The 14,986-nt window shown below is 43.0% G+C and overlaps 1 long non-coding RNA gene across 6 annotated transcripts in view; it reads left to right on the plus strand.

The window, feature by feature from the left end:
* Positions 1-14,986, plus strand: part of LOC130273544 (uncharacterized) — a 66,492-nt gene that overhangs the window by 14,203 nt on the left and 37,303 nt on the right. For 5 of the 6 annotated variants that reach the window (XR_008844031.1, XR_008844032.1, XR_008844033.1 and 2 more), the window contains exon 2: positions 6,345-6,464. This is a non-coding gene — a long non-coding RNA (uncharacterized LOC130273544). Of the gene's footprint in view, positions 1-6,344; positions 6,465-8,133; positions 8,211-14,986 lie in introns of all 6 variants that reach the window. The other variant, XR_008844034.1, reaches the window with a different exon arrangement.

Here is a 14,986-nt window from a genome sequence, read left to right on the forward strand (position 1 = left end):
TAAAATGTTGTAGACAATGTAGATGGTACAGACTTGAGGGAGAATTTAGATTTAAGCTGGTGAACTTGGTCAACAGCCACTGTTGCTTACTTAGTAGATTGTGGGATTTGTAGTACGCTAAACAGTTTTGAAGCTGTACTGGACTTGTACTGACTCGCAGCAGACTGGACTTGCCTTGTATTAGAGTTTGGATAATTTGTTGGACAATGTGTCAGAATTGAAAATTTTTTCAAACTTTAGACCTGGCTCTATCTTCACGAGCAGTCCTTGGTAACAAGAAAGTCCCTCTCCCTCACCTCATGTTTCATTGGGTATAGTTGAGATGTCACTGACTGCAGAGCATCCGACAGAGGGACTCCACACGCTAGTCCATCACAGGGATAGGTACGGCCCCGAGGATAACCTGTATCTTCATCTATTTGTCCCTTAAGTGCCTCTTGAATCTTGGTACCATTTCTGCTGCGGGATCTTACAGAGAAGACTTCTACTAAGTCTGGAACAGGTGTGATGTTACATAGTTAGTATGGTTGAAAAAAGACATGCGTCCATCAAGTTCAACCAGGGAATTGAAGGAAAGGGTGTAAGGGGATAAGGGGAAGAGATGTAGTTTTATCATTCTGCATAAGCATTAATGTTATTTTGTTCCAGGAATGTATCTAACCCTGTTTTAAAGCTATTAATTGTTCCTGCTGTGACCAGTTCCTGAGGTAGACTGTTCCATAAATTTACAGTTCTTATGGTAAAGAAGGCGTGTCGCCCCTTGAGACTAAACATTTTCTTCTCCAGACGGAGGAAGTGCCCCCTCGTCCTTTGGGGGGGGTTAACCTGGAACAGTTTTTCTCCATATTTTTTGTATGGGCTATTTATATACTTACGTTTATCACATCCCCCTTAAACGTCTCTTCTCAAGACTAAACAATTGTAACTCCTTTAATCGTTCCTCATAGCTAAAATGTTCCATGCCCCATATTAGTTTAGTCGCACGTCTCTGCACCCTTTCCAGCTCCGCAGTGTCCCTTTTATGGACAGGTGACCAAAACTGAACAGCATATTCCAGGTGAGGCCGTACCAATGCTTTATAAAGGGGGAGTATTATGTCCCTGTCCCTCGAGTCCATGCCTCTTTTTATACATGACAATATCCTGCCGGCTTTGGAAGCAGCAGTCTGACATTGCATGCTATTCTGTAGTCTGTGATCTACAAGTACACCCAGATCCTTCTCTACCAGTGACTCTGCCAGTTTAATCTCCCCTAAGACATACGACGCATGCATGTTATTAGTACCCAGATGCATAACTTTACATTTATCCACATTAATCCTCATTTGCCAAGTGGATGCCCAGACACTTAGTCTATCCAAGTCATCTTGTAACTTATGCACATCCTCTATAGACTGTACTGTGCTACAAAGCTTGGTGTCATCTGCAAAGATAGAAACAGAGCTGTTAATACCATCCTCTATATCATTGATAAATAAATTAAACAACAGCGGGCCCAGTACAGAACCTTGGGGTACACCTCTAATAACCGTGGACCAATCAGAGTATGAATCATTGACCACCACTCTCTGGGTGTGATCCATGAGCCAGTGTTCAATCCAGTTACAAACTAAAGTTTCCAAACCCAAAGACCTTAACTTACCTGTCAGACGTCTGTGAGGGACAGTATCAAACGCTTTAGCAAAATCCAGAAACACTATATCCACAGCCATTCCTCTGTCAAGGCTTCTACTCACATCTTCATAAAAGCAAATAAGATTGGTTTGACAACTTCTGTCCTTAGTAAACCCATGCTGGTTATCACTTATAATACTATTATCCCCTATGTATTCCTGTATGTAATCCCTTATAAGTCCTTCAAACAATTTACCCACAATGCACGTTAAACTTACCGGTCTATAGTTTCCTGGGGAAGACCTAGAGCCCTTCTTGAAGATTGGTACCACATTCGCCTTGCGCCAGTCCCTTGGCACAATACCAGACACCAGAGAATCTCTAAATATCATGAACAAGGGTACAGATATTACTGAACTTACCTCTCTAAGAACTCTTGGGTGTAGTCCATCCGGTCCTGGAGATTTGCTTACATTTACTTTACTTAAAGGGGTAGTCCAGTGGTGAAAAACTTATCCCCTATCCTAAGGATAAGGGATAAGTTTGAGGTCGCGGGGGGTCCGACCGCTGGGGCCCCCTGCGATCTCTCTGCACAGGGCCCCGGCTCTCCGCCGAGATAGCGGGTGTCGACCTCCGCACGATGCGGCGGCCGACACGCCCCCTCAATACATCTCAATGGCAGAGCCGGAGATTGCCGAAGGCAGCGCTTCGGCTCTGCCATAGAGTTGTATTGAGGGGGCGTGTCAGCCGCCGCCTCGTGCGGAGATCGACACGCCCCCTTCCTGCGGGCTGTCGGGGCCCCGTACAGGAGATCGCAGGGGGCCCCAGCGGTCGGACCCCCCGCGATCTGCAACTTATCCCCTATCCTTAGGATAGGGGATAAGTTGCTCACCACTGAGTCACCACTGGACTACTCCTTTAACTCACCTTGTACCATTTCTACATTAAGCCAGTTCAGTACATTATATGATGTGTTACCAGCACTGACCTGGCCAATGTCAGCTCCTCCTTCTTCCCTAGTATATACAGAACTAAAGAACCCATTCAGTAGCTCTGCTTTCTCTATATCGCCTGTGACAACCTCCCCATTATCATTATTAAGGGGTCCTACATGCTCTGTCCATGGTTTTTTTGTATTTATATATCTAAAAAAATATTTAGGATTAGTTTTGCTTTCTTTGGCCACCTGTCTCTCATTTAGAATTTTTGCCGTTTTTATTACATTTTTATAGATTTTATTAAGTTCTTTGTACTGTTTAAATGTTATAGCTGACCCCTCAGATTTGTATTTTTTAAAAGCAATTTTTTTGTTGTTTATTGCTCTTCTAACATCATTTGTCAGCCATGTAGGATTTAGTTTTAATCGTTTATATTTGTTCCCCTTTGGTATATATTTAGCTGTATAGTTATTTAGAGTTGTTATAAAAATTTCCCATTTACCTTCTGTATCAGTATTTGAGAACACCTCCCCCCAGGCTATGTCCTGTAGTGCAGCCCTCAGCCCAGGGAAATTTGCCTTTTTAAAGTTATATGTTTTTGCCTTCCCCGTCTGTCTTTTTTTTCTACATTTTAAATCAAAAGTTACTATATTGTGGTCGCTATTACCAAGGTTTTCCCCCACAGTTACATTACCAACCAGCTCTGCGTTGTTGGAAATGATCAGATCCAATAAGGCATCACTTCTTGTTGGGTCCTCCAAAAACTGGCCCATAAAATTATCCTGTAATAAATTTAGGAATTTTCTACCCTTTGTAGTTTTAGCCAACCCCGGACCCCAATCTATATCTGGATAGTTAAAATCTCCCATTATTACCACTGTACCTGCCAGGGCGGCCCTCTCTATTTGTTTATGCAGCCGACCTTTTATCTCTTCAGTGATATTAGGGGGTCTGTAGATTACCCCAAATATAATTTTTTCAGTATTTCCCTCCTTTTGTAATTCTACCCACAGTGATTCCACATCCTCAGAATCATCACACACTATGGCATCGTTCACACTGACTTTCATACCACTTCTTACATACAGACAGACTCCACCACCCTTTCTGTTCATTCTATCCTTGCGAAACAATGTAAACCCCTGCAGATTGACAGCCCAGTCATGCGAGGAGTCCAGCCATGTTTCAGTGACCCAAACTATATCAATATGTTCCTCCAGTATCAAGGCCTCAAGCTCCCCCATTTTATTTGCTAGGCTTCTGGCATTTGTGAACATACACTTTACATTTCCATTAAGTTTTACACATATAGCCTCACTAATGGGATTTTCAGAGTTATTGGGGTTAATGTTATTATTTGAGTTATAAGGGCTAATTGTACTATTTAAGTTATTGGGGCTAATGGGATTTTTTGCGTTATTGGGTCCAACGTTATTATTTAAGTTATTGGGGCTAATGGAATTTTTTAAATTATTGGGGTTACAATTTTTCGGGCTACATTTATTTTTACGGCTGGTTTGTAACCCATGGATCTCCTTATCCACTGCTCTTAACCTCCCCCACAGGACTCCTCTCCACCCACCATTATGTCCTGACCCCTCTCTAACCTATCCATCCCACTGTCTGCTTTCTTTGCTTTATTATCCTCCCCCCACTCACCTAGTTTAAATACTCTGCCACCCCTTCCAGGATTCCCTCCCCCAGCACAGCGGACCCCCTTCCATTCAGGTGCATATTATCCATAGAATAGAGTTTGTACCCCCAATGAAAAGTCAGCCCAGTGCTCTAAAAACCCAAACCCTTCCCCCTTACACCACGACTTAAGCCTTGCATTTAACTCCCTAAGCTCCCGCTGTCTTTCCTGCGATGCGCATGACACAGGAAGTATTCCAGAGAACACAACCTTAGAGGTCCTTCCCTTCAGCTTGGCACCTAGTTCCTTGTAATTATTCTTCAAGAACCTCCACCTACCATGTATTCTGTCATTGGTTCCCACATGGACTACGACAGCTGGGTCATCCCCAGCCCCCCCTAGTAATTTGTCCATCCTTTCCACCACATGCCGAACCCTGGCACCAGGGAGACAGCAAACCTTTCCGTCTTCCTGATTATAGAATCCCCTACCACAACTAACTGTCTTGGCCTACCTGTGTTACCATCCCCCACACTACTAGTTGAGCTGTTCCCCCGGCTGTTAGGGAGACCAGTATCCACTAGGGTTGCCATCTCTGATACTGAGGCCCTGGCATCATCGCCCAACTTGGCAATTTTACTTGGGAGATCAGAATTTAACTTGGGAGATGTGACTGACAGTTGGGATTTTCTTCCCTATCCCAGAGCGATAGGGCGACAACAAGGATGACTTCCCCGATTGGCTGTGGGATATAGTCCTTTACAGTACTTAGGCCCTGTCAGGTTGAGTCTCTCCATGTCCTAGGGGCTCTCCTGCAATGTCTCCCCTATAATATATGTAATGTATAGTGTTATGTGTGTTATATATTAAGAACCTTTGAGTTAGCTAGTATATTAATAAGAATAGGACCCACTAGTAACAGTCACCCAATCAGAATGAGTACCATTAATAACCACCCTCTGTTTCCTATCAGTGAGACAGTTACTTACCCACTTACACACATTCTCCCCCAGCCCCATCCTTCTCATTTTATACACCAATCTTTTATGTGGCACCGTATCAAATGCTTTGGAAAAATCCAGATATACGACATCCAGCGATTCACCCTGGTCCAGTCTGGAGCTCACCTCCTCATAAAAGCTAGTGAGGTTAGTTGACAGGACCGATCCCTAATAAAACCATGCTGATATGGAGTTGTACAATTATTTTCATTGAGATATTTTCCAGGATCACTTTTTGGCCCTTTTTTTAATATTGGCACCACGTTTATTATGCACCAGTCCTGGGGTACAGACCCTGTCACTAATGAGTCCTTGAATATTAAATATAGGGGTCTGTCTATTACATTACTCAGAAAAAAAGAATGTGAGTTCTGCATGGACTGCATTGCCTTCAGTGAGGACGACGCAAGTCCATGAAGTCATAGCGTCCATTAGGCAGCAACGACTACACACGGAATGTCCGCCTGATATTTCGCTAGTGTCCACATCCGTTTATAGGAAACCAGTCACTGCTCATCATCTGCCCAATACCATCTCCGCATTGAAGCATGGTGGTGGCAGTATTATACTGTGGGGGTGCTTTTCATCGGCTGGGGCAGAGAAACTGGTCAGGGAAAAGGAAAGCTGAATGGAGCAAAGTACAGAGATATTTTTAACCCCTTAAGGACCACAGGTTTTTTTTATTTTTTGAACTTCCGTTTTTTCCTCCTCACCTTCTAAGAATAATTACGCTTTCAGTTTTCTACCTACAGACCCGTATGAGGTGTTGTTTTGTGCACCAACAATTTTCATTTGTAATGACATCAATAGTTTCACCACCAAATCTACGGCGAAACCATAAAAAAAAATATTTGTGGGGCTTAATAAAAAAAACAAAGAACGCCATTTTGTAACTTTTGGGGGCTTCCGATTCTACTCAGTGCACTTTTCAGTAAAAATGACACTGTATCTTTATTCTGTAGGTCCATACGGTTAAAATGATACCCTACTTATATAGGTTTGATTTTGTTTTACTTCTGTTAAAAAATTATAACTTTATGCACAAAAATTTGTAGGTTTAAAAATGTCCTCTTCTGACCCCTATAATGTGAGGGCTCATTATTTTTGTGCCATGATCTGTAGTTTTCATCTTCACCATTTTAATTTTTTTGTGCCATAGAACTACATTGATCTGTGTGCTCTGTGCTCGATTGATAAAACCTGGTCCAGCCAGGCTGCAGAAAATAAAAGTCCAGGGAAAAAAAAGACAAAGAAATTCGAAACCAGTCACCAAACACAGGTAAGTGAAGTATATTAGTAACTAGAGTAATTTTGCTGCCCCTGTCTTACATTCAAAAAAACTAAAATCCAGGAATACCCCTTTAATAAAAACCTGATCCTGAGTGCTCTGGACATCAGAATGGGTGAAAGGTGCACACAACCAAGACAACATAGGAGTGGCTTAAAGGGGTTGTTTGGTAAAATGTATTATTTTTCCATTGTCCCTGTGCTGCCTAATGAAATAACAAACACTTTAACTCACCTTCCTCCGCCCCTATAGCTCTGGTATCAGGACACCTTGTCTCCTGCTGGTCTCCACAAATAGTCTTTCTTCTGGTGCTGTAGCTGTAGAAGTGAGGTCACAGCTCCACTTAACCAATCACTGGCCGCAGCGATGTCCCAGGTGATTTCTCAGCTTCAGACACTACACCCTGAAGCTTGGGAGAATGCAGAGTCACCATCCGTGTGGTGTCCTGATGCCAGAGCTACCGTGTTTCTCCAAAAATAAGACCGGGACTTATATTAATTTTTGTCACAAAAAACACATTAGGGCTTATTTTCAGGGTAAGGCTTATTTATTTATTTATGGGGGGCTGCAGGAGTGTGGAGGATGGGGGGCTGCGGGAGGATGGGGGGCTGTAGCAGTGTGGAGAATGGGGGGCTATGGGAGTGTGGAGGATGGGGGCTGTAGCAGTGTGGAGGATGGGGGGGGGGCTATAGCAGTGTGGAGGATGCCGCACCCCCCCCCCCCATCTTCCACACTGCTACAGCGCCCCATGCTCCACGCTGCTACAGCCCCCCATCCTCCACACTCTTGCAGCCCCCCATCCTCCACACTCCTGCAGCCCCCAATCCTCCACACTGCTACAGCCCCCCATCCTTCCCTTCCCCCGTCGTCCTCCACACTCCTACAGCGCCCCCCACCCCTCTGCCATAATAAACCAGCACTTCTCCACCTTCATAGCGTCCACAAATGAAGCTGCAGCTCACGGCAGCGGCGGCAGCAGGATCTCCTTTTACTGCTTACTGGTAGCAGCCGGGGCAGGGACACATCCGTGATATTGGGCGTGCATATGCGCGGACGTTTTAAAGCAACAGCGTCCCTGCCCTGGCTCATTTAACTTGCCAAGGGACCAGCCAAAGGGGGGGGGGGGGGCGGTCCGCATTACTGGTGGCCGCAGTCCGGATCTGGACCGCCAGTTGAGTACCCCTGGCCCTAGGTCTTATTTTCGGGGTAGGGCTTATATTGCAGCCCACCCGATAATCCATCTAGGGCTTATTTTCGGGGTAGGGTGTATTTTCGGGGAAACACAGTATGAGGGAGCGGAGGTGGGTTTAGGTTTTTGTTATGTTGTTATGTTAGGCAGCCTGGGGACAATAGAATATTAATACATTTTACTGGACAACCCCTTTAAGGGCAACTCTGTAAATAGACTAAAGAGGACTGGAGAATGTAATCACAGCCAAAGGGGCTTCAACTAAGTATTGATTAAAAGGTCTAAATACTTATGGCAATATTTTTATTCTTTAAATAATTAGCAAAAATTTCTAAAATCTTAGATATGAGAATATAACATCAAGTGCATTTATGCAGGTCACAGACCCAGAGATTGCAGTATTTTGGAAGAGCTATAAAAATATAATTAGTGATTTTTGTTTATATTTAAAAAAAATACAAAAAAATCCAGATTCACCACCTAGTCATCCATGCTCACCCTGCCATGTCTGACCACTGCATTTGCACAGAAAGCCAAGAAGCAAGCTGGTAAGGTAAATAGGCCTGTTTTGCTGACATCTAGTGGTCAATATGGAAATAGCACATTGTCTAAATTTCATTTCATCTACAGCTGTGAGATATTAAAATGACATCACTTTATGATTTAAAGGGGAAACTGACAGCTGCTTCACCTACACTAAACCCAATACAGGGGTTATAGTGTGGGTGAACCAGATTACAATGAGTTATAACTTACCCGGATCTGTGGCCCAGTTTCGGAGATAAATTGGTTATTAGCCGGCATTGCTAGTATGTTAATTGCCATCTTTGCGCAATAGAGACGGGACCCAGCATTCACAGCATCCCTGCCTCCATGCAATTAACATATTAACAATGCAGGCTAATAACATGTCTATCTCCAGAACCAGACCATGGATCCGGGTAAATTATACCTTATATTGATCTGGTTCACCTGCATTGTAACCCGTGTATCGGGTAAAGTGTGGTTGAACCTCCTGTCAGTTTCACATTATTTGCTTCTTTATATATCTGACTGAAATAACCAATGAGGGTCTATTCACATGGCAGAATTTTCTGCCGGCGGAATCAGCCTGAAATGAAAACCCCATACACTTCTATGGGTTTCCACACTCCTGTTGACACTTCGGAATTTATTTGGGTATGGAAATGAGCAGGGAGGAAGAGACTGACTTGGAGCAGGGCAGCAGCGGGGACATGTCGGGCGGCGGTGGGGAATATATAAATGAGGCAGCATTGGGGGGTACAGGTCGGGTATGGCGGCGGGATGGAGCGCTAGAACATCGCACAGGTCCCTCCATTCTCCGCTGCTCCTCTCTGTCAGATACAGAGATGAGCAGTAGGGAATGGAATGGCATGTCCCTGCTGTGCGCTGTGACAGCGCTAGAAGATTACACATATACAAATGGGGGGAATAAAATGAATATACTTAAAGGGTACCTCTCATCAAATAAACTTTTGATATATTTTAGATTAATGAATGTTGAATAACTTTCCAATAGCATGTTAATGAAAAATATGCTTCTTTCTATTGTATTTTTCCCGATCAGTCCTGTCAGCAAGCATTTCTGACTCATGCTGGAGTCCTAAACACTCAGAGCTGCCAGCCTGCTTTGTTCACAGCCAAACAGGCTGTGAACAAAGCAGGCTGGCAGCTCTGAGTGTTCTCCTTTGTGAACAAAGCAGACTGGCAGCTCGTAGTGTTTAGGACTCCAGCATGAGTCTGAAATGCTTGCTGCCAGGACTGGTAGGGAGAGCCCTAGTGGTAATTTCTTCAAAGTGGAAAATTAAATAGAAAGAAGCATATTTTTTAATAACATGCAATTGTAAAGTTATTCTGCATACATTAGTCTATAATATATCAAAAGTTTTTTTGATGAGAGGTACCCTTTAAGGGGATGCACTGAAGTTTAAAAACCCCGCCAGGAACCCTGAATGGCTCCCCCGTACCCACCATTCAGGGCTCTTGGTGGGGAATTTAAAACTGAAAGTAAAATACATCGTACATCGCAGGGGAGTGGAGCATGCCGCCCGCTCCCCTGTTTAATAACTTCGCATGGGGTCTCAGAAGTGAGACCTGGTGCGATTAATCCCTCAGCCCCTGTACTACAACCCCATCATGGAACAGAGTCTGTTCCATGATGGGGGTGGTAGTACAAACACTAATGTAGCCTCTCCAACCATCAGCAGACTCCCGCAGCCGGGGAACTACTACTCCCATCATGGAAACAAGTCTGTTCCATGATGGGAGTAGTAGTAGTTCTGGCTGTGGGAATCTGTAGGCAGAGGTGTTAAAACGGCCGTACATGACAGATGTTATAACGGGCCTTAACGGATGAATATGCCCGTTATTTTGACGGATGTTATTCAGCTGTTAGCACTCGTTAATTCATCCGTTATTATACATCTTTTTCTACACAGAACACTAATGTTTAATAACGGACGAATACTCATAGCGTGAAAGGAGCCTAAGACTATGTTCACACGTTGCGGTACCCCAACTAATTACCATGTGCAGTTTTTGCAGGGAATGAGCAACATCTTGGTAAAAAAATTAGCATTTTACTAAGATAAGGATAATGTTGTAAATCACAGTAAGGCTGCATTCACATCACGATTTCTCCATCCGACCTGAGTACATAATTTTTATAACTTAAAATCGTATGAAATCGTATATAAAGTCTGATCCATTGACCTCCATTAAAAAATCGGATCCATTACACACATCCGATTTGATCCGCATCCGATTTCACACGATTTTTGTTCAGGTCTGAAATCGTGGTCAACCCCGAACAAAAATCGTGTGAAATCGGATGCGGATCAAATCGGATGTGTGTAATGGATCCGATTTTTTTAATGGAGGTCAATGGATCAGACTTTATATACGATTTCATACGATTTTAAGTTATAAAAATCGTGTACTCATGTCGGATGGAGAAATTGGAGAAATCGTGATGTGAATGCAGCCTAAAATGTGGAATTTTTATACTGTGGCAAAAACGCACCTGGAAATTATTTGCAGTACCACAACGTGTGAACACAGCCTAAAAGAGCATAATTTCTTTATGTTATCAACTTATGATTCACACCTTGTACTGGCTTTTAAACTGGGCAGCAAAACTGCAACAAATCTTCAGCAATGTTGCACTGTCTAAGAGTACCCTAAAGCAATTATTGTTAATTGAATTAATATGTAAATTGAGCTGGCGAAGCCCCACCCCCTGTGCACAATTCACTGAATTTGGCAGAGGATCTTCTGGGGGACACATCTCAGGACCTACTGGACTATTTAAGTAAATGATCCCTCGTTGGACTCCTGTTTGCCCACACTATAACCAAGTGTATTGGGTTTAGTGTGGGTAAACAGGCTGACAGTTTTCCTTTAACTTCATAAGGACCTGGCCCATTTTGGCCACAGCCAGCTTCATTTTTGTGTTTATTTTTTCCTCTTCGTCTTTTAATCACCATAAAACTTATTTTTTCATCCACTGAGGGCTTGTTTTTTTCTGGACCAATTGTACTTTGTAATAACACAAAACACATTCTACAAAACACAATTTTGCAACTTTTGGGGATTTCGTTTTTACAGTAAAACTGCCTAAAGAATACCTGTCATTTGGAAAAACAACATGTCAAAAGCTTTGATCAACAGGGGTCTAAGTGTTCAGATTTCCACCAATCAAGAGAATGAGCCAGGAGAAGACTGCGCTGCACACACTCCTCTCCCTGCTCCGCATCTTGTAATCGAGACATGCTCCATAGAATTACATTGCGAGTTTGTCTCAATCACATGGCACGGAGTTGGGAGAGAACACAATAAGCACAAACTTCTCCCGGCTCGTTCTCCTGATCTGTGGAGGTCTGAACTTTTTGTAGATTGATTTTTATCATTTTTCTTTCCAATATGTGATGCGACCAAAAATCAGCAATTCTGGCGTTTTGTATTTTTTATGGTTATGCCGTTTACTGTGTGGAATTATAGACATTATGGGGGAGATTTATCAAAACCTGTCCAGAGGAAACGTTGACCAGTTGCCCATAGCAACCAATCAGATTGCTCCTTTAGTTTTTTCAGAGGCCTTTACAAAAATGAAAGAAGCAATGAGATTGGTTGCTATGGGCAACTGGTCAACTTGTTCTCAGCACAGGTTTTGATGAATCTTCCCACATATTTTGATAGTGTGGACAATTCTGCATGTGGCGATACCAAATATGTTTATTTTTATATATATATATATATATATATATATATATATATATTTTTTTTTTTTTATTTAAAGATAAAAAGGGGAGAGATTCCAATTTTTATTAGTGGAGAGGCTTTTTTTAATATATTTTTATAAAAATAAATATATTTTTTAATATATTTTTATACTTATTTTTCCTTTTCCTTACACAACTCCTTTAAATATTACTTAGAATCTCAGTTTATCCATCTACGATCTGAATTTTGACAGCTCTGGTCCTGTTGCTTGGGATAACATATTCTATAACCTTTCTACTGAAAACATTGTAGATTGTGTGAACAGTTCTGTCCACTAGATGGCAACCTATACTTACAAAGTGGAACAGTTTCTTTCTCCTTGTAATATAAAGGGAATGGAGCCAACCACATAAGTTCCTCAGTTCCTGGATCACCATGACAAGTGCATGGATTTACACTGCAATCGAGAAAAGACCATGTACTGCTTACATTAACTCCTTATAGAGGTGAACAATAAACAAAAACAGGTCATAGTGCTCACTCACTTTATTAATTCAGAAACACCTTTCTTCCTACTGGTGGTTGCACATAGGACGCTTTCCAACCAAGCGAGGATAATCTCAAAACGTTGGTGTTCATTGTGCCTTTAGAGTGGTGTCAAGGGGATTTTAGTGTTCTCACTGCGGTTATTAAGCCCCTGGTAGACCCTTACATGGTGCAAAACTATTTCTCATTCTCTCCATTTTAGGGGTGGGACCAGAGTTAGCCTTTAGTACACACATATTAAAGGAGTAGTCCAGTGGTGATTCAGTGGTGAGCAACTTATCCCCTATCCTAAGGATAGGGGATAAGTTGCAGATCGCGGGGGATCCGACCCCTGGGGCCCCCCGCGATCTCCTGTACGGAGCCCCGACAGCCCGTTGGAAGGGGGCGTGTCGACCTCCGCACGAGGCGGCGGCCGACACGCCCCCTCAATACAACTCTATGGCAGAGCCGAAGCGCTGCCTTCGGCAATCTCCGGCTCTGCCATAGAGATGTATTGAGGGGGCGTGTCGGCCGCCGCCTCGTGCGGGGGTCGACACCCGCTATCTCGGCGGAGAGCCGGGGCCCCGTACAGAGAGATCGCAGGGGGCCCCAGCGGTCGGACCCCCCGCGATCTCAAACTTATCCCCTATCCTTAGGATAGGGGATAAGTTTTTCACCACTGGACTACCCCTTTAACTTCCTACCTTACTTCTCTAGCCAATCATAGCGCAACACAACATACTTTGCTATGCCATGACATAGTGCTGGAAAAAATGCATTCATATAAACATGTTTCTTGATGATTTAGACCATACATTACTAGAGTGCATGTATGTGTGTGATACATGGATGCGGGGGGGGGGGGGGGGGGGGTACTGATGCACTGGGTTTGCAAGGTTCTATGAGCAGAAAGAAGCAGCAGGATCAAAACAATGAGGGGGTTACATTGCAGCACCGTGGACAAATGACAGTAGGTACATTACTATTTATACTAGGGACAGTTGCCCAGAAATGTCAGGGAGCCTTGATTACCTTTAGGGTAGGGTCATACATGCTGTATTTTGCTGCATATTTAACCCTTAACCCCTTCATGACACTGCATTTAACCATTAATGCGTGTATCTGCCGGTTATGACACGGACCCTCATGGGCCTGCGCCATATCCCCTCACCAGATCCATGACGTACCGGTACATCATGGTTCAGGAACGAGTTAAAGTCAATATGTAGCCAAATCAATTGCAGAAAATATGCAGCAAAATACGGCACGTGTGACCCTATCTTTAAGAAACATTGTGAATCATCTACAGCAGGTAAAGTGGATGCACTACCCTGTGTGGAATTTATGTTCTTCTGGGCACCTTAGGGTCTTTTCAGCAGTTTTCTGCTTTGGCTTATAGAGGGGAGAAATTGAGAACTTTTTACCACAGTTGTACAAATACTATGTTTGGATATTTTGTAAACACTAAAGGAACTATGAATTCAGAGTACACAACGAAAAGAGTACACACAGTATCTGGCATGGTTATATTACTTATTGTCTTTATATAGAAGATATGGGTCTGGATGAAGGGGGCAAAGAGGGGACAAAGTAGTCTGAAGGAGGAGGAAAGGGGGAAAGAGGAGTCTAAAGAAGGGGGACACAGTATTATGATACATGGACAATGGACATGCAAATCCTGATGCGATGGTAATCAGCAGCCAGGGACCTGCCAGTAATGGCTGATGTCTGCCATTGACCCCTCAGATGCCGTGATCAATACAGATCACGGCATCTGTGGCGGACGGTGGTCTCCTCTCCTGCCTCCGCCGCTCTCTGGGGTCTTCTGCTCAGCTCTGACATTGAGCAGATCAGAGAAGGAGATCGCTGATAATACTGATCAATGCTATGCCTATGCATAGCACTGAACAGTATTAGCAATCAATTGATTGCTATAAATTGTCCCCTATGGGGACATAAAAAGTGTAAAATATAAAAAAGTTTAAAAAAAAACTTAAAATGCCCTCCCTCAATAAAAATGTAAATCACCCCTTTTTCTAATTTTACCCCCAAAAAGCGTTAAAAAAACATTAATAAACATATTTGGTATCGCCGGATGCGTAAATGTCCAATCTATACAAATATAATGTTAATGATCCCGTACAGCGTAAATGTGAAAAAAAAAAATCCAAAATTTCTCCTTTTTGGTCACATCACATTCCCCAAAAAATGTATGAAACGCAACTAAAAAGTCATATATGTGCAAAAGTGGTATTAAAGAAAAATGAAAGAAAATTAGCCATCATATGGGTCTTTGGATGGAAATATAAGAGTTATAGATTTTTGAAGGCGAGGAGGAAAAAACGAAAACACAAAAATAAAATTGGCCTGGTCCTTAAGGGTACATTCACACGTATGCAGATTTGATGCACAGGATTTTCTTCTGCGGATTTCAATGTAAACTAAATGACTGAGCGCAGCTTCTAATCTGCAGTTACAAATCCTGCGCATCAAATCTGCGCAGGATCCTGTATGTGTCAACGTACCCTAAAGGGGTATTCCGGCCAAATACACCTTA

The sequence above is a fragment of the Hyla sarda genome, chromosome 5 (assembly GCF_029499605.1).
Source record: "Hyla sarda isolate aHylSar1 chromosome 5, aHylSar1.hap1, whole genome shotgun sequence".
Lineage (NCBI taxonomy): Eukaryota > Metazoa > Chordata > Amphibia > Anura > Hylidae > Hyla > Hyla sarda.